This window comes from Penaeus chinensis, chromosome 35 (genome assembly GCF_019202785.1).
Source record: "Penaeus chinensis breed Huanghai No. 1 chromosome 35, ASM1920278v2, whole genome shotgun sequence".
Lineage (NCBI taxonomy): Eukaryota > Metazoa > Arthropoda > Malacostraca > Decapoda > Penaeidae > Penaeus > Penaeus chinensis.
Genome location: NC_061853.1, coordinates 13,668,560 through 13,676,332, shown reverse-complemented (window position 1 = coordinate 13,676,332; position 7,773 = coordinate 13,668,560). Strand labels below are relative to the sequence as shown.

The 7,773-nt window shown below is 38.3% G+C and overlaps 1 long non-coding RNA gene across 1 annotated transcript; it reads left to right on the top strand.

Moving 5' to 3' along the window:
* Positions 1–2,133: 2,133 nt before the first annotated feature.
* LOC125044361 lies at positions 2,134–5,929 on the top strand. The gene is made up of 3 exons (XR_007116476.1): positions 2,134–2,722; positions 3,398–3,501; positions 4,549–5,929. It is a non-coding gene; the product is annotated as an uncharacterized LOC125044361 (long non-coding RNA).
* Positions 5,930–7,773: the final 1,844 nt, after the last annotated feature.

Below are 7,773 nucleotides of genomic sequence, written 5' to 3'. Positions count from 1 at the left end.
GAAGACATAAACAGAATTGTTGTTGTAACAGAAACTAGAGAACGGCGCGGTCGGAGATATGGCAATGTAAACAAAGGAGTAGAATGAAAATTATATTGTATGCAATATATAATGTTCCAAATAAAATCATTACTAGACTCCTTTCCTTTTATTCTTGTTAAATAGAATATGCTACTTCAAATCATTTAAGCGAAGTGAGAAGTCCGAGAGCCAAAGCATGCTCTCGGCGACCCAAGCCCGATTCGGTGGGAGGGAACACAAAGTAAAGAGAAGTCAAGCCTACTAATTGAAAAATTAGTCTTATGGCAATTACAGAACTTTATATAATATTGATTTATAATAGAACTAATTTTGATGCAAAAATATTAAAGAAAAGTATAATATTGAGGTATTTTAGAAATAAAATCGTTATACCGACAACAGGAAACAAAGCGTTATTTGGCGTTCGAAGCGGTCTAAATCATAATTTTATCAAAACTTTCAATTGAAAATAGAGAATGCGAAATATTCTTTGATTTTAATGAAAAATACATTTCCAAACTCAGAAAATTCATAGGCGCCTATTTCTTACCTTGCCCCCGGGATTCGAGCAAATTTTAGAAAATCGACAATTATTGAAACACCCTAGACTGTACACACACACACACACACACACACACACACACACACACACACGCACACACACACATATATATACAGATATATACACACACACACACACGCACACACACACACACACACATATAAATATATATATATATATATATATATATATAACTGCCGCGATGGTCCAGTGGCTAGAGCACTGGAATCCGACCCTCGTGGTCCCGAGTTCAATTCCCCGTCGCGGCGGTCGTAAAAGTGTCTGCGCTCTGACTGCTGGCTCGAACCCGAAAAAACGACATATCGTCTTGAGAAGTCAAACGCAGGTGTCATAAGGGAAGTCACCGCCGTGGCAAAAGTGTTGGCACCGAACATTGGTTGATTAGGAAGTGCATCCAATCAGGCAAAGGTGACAGTGCCATATAACTTCTCAATAGTGAAAATAAGAGAGGCCTATGTCCTGCAGTGGAATGAATGGCTGATAAAAAAGAAAAAAAAATGACTGCCGCGATAGTCCAGTGCTTAGCGCACTGGACTCCGACCCTCGTGGTCCCGAGTTCAATTCCCCGTGGCGGCGGTCGTAAAAATGCCTGCGCTCTGACTGCTGGCTTGAGCCCGAGAAAACGACATATCGTCTTGAGAAGTCAAACGCAGGTGTTGTCAGGGAAGTCACCGCCGTGTGATAGCGTGTATTTGTGTGTGTGTGCAAAAATACATGCATGCATAATGCATTGAAACAAACATGTATAACACACACACACACATATTTAGTATATATATTTAAATGTATATATGAATATATATATACACACACACAAATATTTAAATTTATAGATATATGTATACGTGTGTGTGTATGTATATATAGTATAAGATGTTATAATACAATAAAATACATACACGCACGCACCCAAACAAACACCCACCCACCCACATACACACGTATCTATGCATTTATATATATACATTTATATATATACATATATATACATATATATATATATACATTTAAATATATATATATATATATATATATATATATATATACAGAGAGAGAGAGAGAGAGAGAGTTAGAGAGAGAGAGGGGGGGAGAGAGAGAGAGAGAGAGACAGAGACAGAGTGTGTGTTTGTGTGTGTGTGTGTGTGCGCGTGTGTGCGAGAGAGAGAGAGAGAGAGAGAGAGAGCTAGCTAGCGGCAGAGAGAGAGAGAGGGGGTAGAGAGAGAGAGAGAGAGAGAGAGAGTGTGTGTATTTGTGTGTGTATGTGTGTGTGTGTGTGTGAGAGAGAGAGAGAGAGAGAGAGAGAGAGTGAGTACGAAAAAAAATGAGACACGCTTTGGTCATGTGAACAAGCCTTCTGGCAAGCATTCTTTACAATATATTTCAAGGCATGATGTAAGAAGTGCTAGGTATGCTTATATAACTAAAATACCTAAAAATGCAACATTATAAAGAAACTGAACTGAAAGTGTAAGGCAAAGAAAATGAGAAAAACTCGTCATCGAAAACGATAATTGAATTGGTCTTTATTATGCAGGAAGAGAAGGAAAGAAACATTTTTGCTACGTGATGTGTCACTTGAGCGTGGAGTGTCAACAAACAAGACATGTAACGAGCGATGTTAATACATTTGTTATTAGAAGCTGGAGTGATCGTGATAGAAGTGCTTTTAATAGTTAGCATTAAAACAGGCATCTGGCTCAAGAGAGAGTAATTGTGGCTAAAGTGAAAAAGAAAATCGTTTTCACAAACAAATGTGTAGAAGGAACTAAATCAGTGTGAACGTAGTTTAAGAAAGAAATGGGAAAAATTATGCAAGTGGCAAGTGTGGGCGGGAATGAAGTGTTTAAAAGAAGCGAGCGGAGCCAAAGATGACCATTACGGCCGCGGACGAGACTGTAGACGCACACACAAGAGTTACCGGGTTATCCATCTTGAGAATTCCAGTTTGTGAAACGGATTCGGGGACCTAGACTAAGATCATTATCAAGATCCCTATCCATAATCTCATGCTGTTCATTATACAACGGCTACGAGTGAAGCCTGCGAAAGAAAAAAATCAAGATCTCATCACTGTTTGTCTGTAAAGCAACAACGATGATGATTCAGGCAAGAACAACGGTATGTTAATTTTAAGTGTTGTATATAGAGGCTGACTTGTGTCGAATGTAGTTTCTGCGTGAGAGAGGATGTGTGTTCTGTGGGGAAGTTTGTATAACGGAATATCTAGATCTAGGTATTGTAAGCACCCGCTGGAAAGTACTGCAGATAAATTTGTGCATGAAATAATTCACACAGGCTATTTTGTTAGATAATACACACAGGCTATTTTGTTAGAGCATTTATTTTGTTTAGTGCAATTTTGATAAAATGGGAAACGTTGAAGTCTCTCAGTCTTTCTCTCTTTCAAAAAAGGGAACACACACGCGTGTATATATGTGTGATTTTGTGTTAATCATTATTATTTCTATTGATGTAGGATGGCTCATTTCATTTACAGTGAAAGTTTTAAGGGAATTTTTTTTTCACAGATAGAAACGCTGACTCATTTAGACGGCTGTCCGTATAATACGCGCACATTTTACGTAGGCGTGAGTGTTTTATGTGAGCCTGTGAGTGTTTGTCCCTGATTTGGTCCACTATTCTTCGCCTTTATTTTTATTATGATTGCTGTTAATCGTATCAGTTGTTGACATCCTAAGCATCTGCAACTCTCTTTGTTTCTTTTGTACTTTCTATGTTTTACTTAATTTCCTTCTTTGTCTATCAACCTCATGACTCATGACTTTACCACAGGTAATTGTGCTGGTGTTAATAATGCTGCTGATGACGCCTTCCTCTGCCGTGTTCTTCCGCAAGTTCTTCAGGCCACTGAGGATAAGAGTTCACAGGCCGACGAGGTAAGTCTACAGACGCGTCTAAATATTTATTTAACCGATGATGGTGATATGATTGTATGTGTGTGTGTGTGTACTATATATATGTATGTATGCATGCATGAATATAATTCAAAACAATTTTATTCGAATACTTCATATATATACACACATACATATATAAACACATATGTATTCATATATATATATATATATATATTTATTTTTTTTATACTTACACAAACACACACACACACACACACACACACACACACACACACACACACACACACACACACACACACACACACACACACACACATGTATAGATGTCTATAAATGGTAGAAAAACCCACAATGTAAAACTAGATTTATTGAAAGTGAGACAACAGTTTCGGAATCCACCTGGATTCCTTCCTTAGGTCAGGATGGAATGGAATCCAGGTGGATTCCGAAACTGTTTTACTTTCAATAGCTCTAGTTTTATATTGTGGGTTTTTCTACCATAGTGTCAACACGGTAGAGGGTTTTCATCATTCATGTCTATGTGTATGTCTATATGTCTATATATGTCTATATGTCTATATGTCTATATACATATATATATATATATATATATATATATATATTGCATCCGGTAGTGGGGTTCTGGTCCTCAGGAGTATGGAGCCATTTCATATCTAGTATTGCTCTCGGGTCCACTTTGACCCAGAATGAAGCACCTATCAGGGTCCCTTCTATGGGATAAATAGAAATAAGGGTAGAGGGGACTCTTTAGCCTTGACTGACAACCCTTCTAGAGACCGTGTCTCAATAATAACACTGTCAGGGAAGGCAACGGTAAATCACCCTTAATGATATTTCCTTTGTATATATGGCAGATATCTCAGGAGATGGCCCTCAGTCCCGTGTAAAAGGAAGAGAATAGACTGTCATGGAGATTTTGCTAAAAAAGATATATATGTGTGTGTGTGTGTGTGTGCGTGTGTGTTTGTTTGTATATATGTATGCTTATCCATCCATATCTCCCATATATGACATCTATGTTGATGAATTTCTCTTGCGTTCCAGCTCGGCCAAATCCCCTCACAGGTTCGGTCCAGGTCCCATAGGATTCAGAGGGAGACGCAGTATATGATTCACAAATCCTGTGGCCGATGATGGCTATGTGATAATATGATGTAAATAACACATAAGTGTAATGACGGGTTAAGTGGTAGTCGTAAACGATGGCAAGTGAAAATAAAGTTAATGGTGCTTTGGTGTAAATTGTTGGTGATGTAATTGGCGGTCCTTCTAAGGTTTATAGATACTGGTTATGGGTCCTGGATATTTATGGGTGACCCATTTCGCGCCGATAAATGATTGGGGTTTCGAGTCATGAAGAAAATGACATGGGAATTTATGGGTTTTGGTGCAGAAGTAAAAGGTTAGACAAACAAGTGATAGATATTCGGCTTTTCATGACGCTTGAGGGCAAATTGGAAAAACGTTTGGATAAATGTGATGAAAAGAAAATTGGAATAGCCTTCTCCAATAATGCTTGACACATATGGAAAACTTAGGAATGTATGCCTTTGAATAATTAGCGATGGCCTGAAAGAGGATAAAATCCGCAAAGAAATGGCAGATATATTAGTCCGTCAAAAAAAGGAAAGTATGTACAATTAGTTGTATCGTATTACTACAGATGTAAAGTGAATGTGTGTCAGTCATATTCTAATATAAGTCTTGTTCCAAATTGTGTGTGTGTGTGTTTGTGTGTGTGTGTGTGTGTGTGTGTGTGTGTGTGTGTGTGTGTGTTTGTTTGTTAACTATGTCAGACTAAAATGGACAAAGAACTAGCAATATATATTATATATATATATATATATATATATATATATATGAATATAAGTTATCTATACCGAACGAAAATATTTACCTTATATGTATGTAGTGTTGACGGATCATACCAAATGCCAATATTAAGTTTACTCTGACATTTCCCTGATATTTCAATTTGTGAAAACATTGCGAATTAAGTTGATAAGCAAGGCAATTTATGTGTACACTGGTGTTAAAGACGTATAATCGTACCTAAGTTGCGAACGTTCTTTGTCCTCACAAGAGTTCCAAAGCACTCTAGTCACCAGTAAATTAACACGATTGCTTTGTTTAAATATAAACATAGAGAACTAACCGTTTTTTGTATCTGTCAAGGCTAACACGGCAACAGGGAACAATGTTCAGGAATTTGAAGGATCGCCCTTGGAGGTGAGGGAGAGTTTGATGAGTCGGTGAAATTCTTTTGTTATCGAGTATAATGCACTTTTATATGAGATAACATCTCCAGCCGACATCAGGCTCTATTTGACAAAATTATCTGTATCTAGCTTTTATCTTTATTAGTTTCATATGGATGTGTGTATGTGGAATAAAGTAGATAATAAATATAAAGATCCCTTGTGATTTTTTTTGTTTAATATCCTGTGACTGTCTCACAAAGTTTTTACCTGCCTATATATATCTACCTATCTATGCATTTACTGTCTTAATCTATGTAGATATACATACGGTAGATGTATATATATACATATATATATACATATATATACACATATACATACATATATATGTGTGTGCGTGCGATATGTGCGTGCGCGCATGAATGTGTGCGTGATGTGTGTATGTGTGTAATTACAGTTAGGCATGAAGAGGACCTGGTAGCGATGGCTTGGCGTTAAGGAAGGCGAAGAGGCTCTTCGACAGGACTACCTTGTCGGCAGATAGCGCGGATCGGCAACAGGCGTCGCCTCGCAGGGTAGCAGGCGAATTAGCGTTGGCATTGTGAGGTTCTTGATCAGTTGTGTATAGGGAGAATTCCCATAGCCTTTGACCATACACAGACTGAACTATAAGGCAGCAGTTGTTTTGTATAGGGTGAACTCCTATAACCTTTGACCATTCACGGACTGAACTACAAGGCAGCAGCCGGGCACACGTGAGCACATGCACGGATTTTCATATATTGGGTGAGTCTAACGGTGATAGGATAGTGGTACCTGGCTACTGCTTTGTAATTCAGTCCATGTATGGTCATAGGCTATGGGAGTTCACCCTATACCAAACTAATTAAGAACCTCACAATGCCAACGCTAATTCGCCTACTACCCTACGAGGCTACGCTCCTTGCCGACGCCTGTTGCCGATACGCGCTATCGGTCGACAGGGTAGTCCAGTCGAAATGCCTCCTCGCCTCACTTAACGTTCAGCCATAGCTACCAAGTCCTCTTCTAATTCATGTCTAACTGCATCATGTCTGCCCAACTATTTCGTGCTGACCACTCACGCCTGTGCTACCCTCCTGACGAAGACGGACATGTTCCTACCGTCTACGCCGACACTCTCGCCAATGCGGCTCCGTGCCTCGACAAGTCTTCGCAAACCCTCGTCAGCACAACAATGAAGTTGCACTTCTTCCCACCACCACTTCGCTACTGTTAAAAATAAGTGTGCCTATTAGTGTCAGATTAACTATTGCCCTCCCTTTACCCACCCACACCTTACATACGAGTTGCCTTCTTTCAAATTCAAGTACACACCACTCATCGAACACACACTACTAACTCAGTATTACAAAACTTCTCGCTGTCTTTAATTTTTTTACAACACAACAACAAATGAGATCAGACACAGTGACAGCCACTTATCCTTTCTCACACTTCATTATCATTGCCATGATATATTTTCTGATATTGGTGTTTTTTCTATTGATTATTATTGCTGTTCTCCCATTGCACAGTTCATTATATTTTATTTTCTCTAAGAAAAAATAACTAATTGCAAGTTATTCAATTATTGATATATTTGGTTGTTCTGCGTATATTATTGATGTTTATTGTTGGCAAATTCATAAGATTATGTTGTTCATCTTTATATGCTATGTCTATAAGTAATTATTTAATTAATACTTACGTATTCAGTTACACCTACTTGACTACTCTACACTGAATTGACGTTGGGATTATGAATTTTACTAAGTGTCATCCCTATGACTTATAACTGAACCCAAATAGCTTTCGTGACGTTATCTTGCCCTCACTAATGCTGGAATTTATGCTTCTTTAGTTTTAAGGTATTGGTGAATAAGTTACATGTAACTGACTGATGGTAGTCTCTTCTGTTGCAAATAATGGTAACGCACTACAGACACCATAATTTATATAGGCTTACATAGCAGCTGCCTATTGGGCGGAAGTAAGCATCTGCCTTCGAAGGGAGAGTCTGCATAAAAGGATGCGTCTCGATTTATAT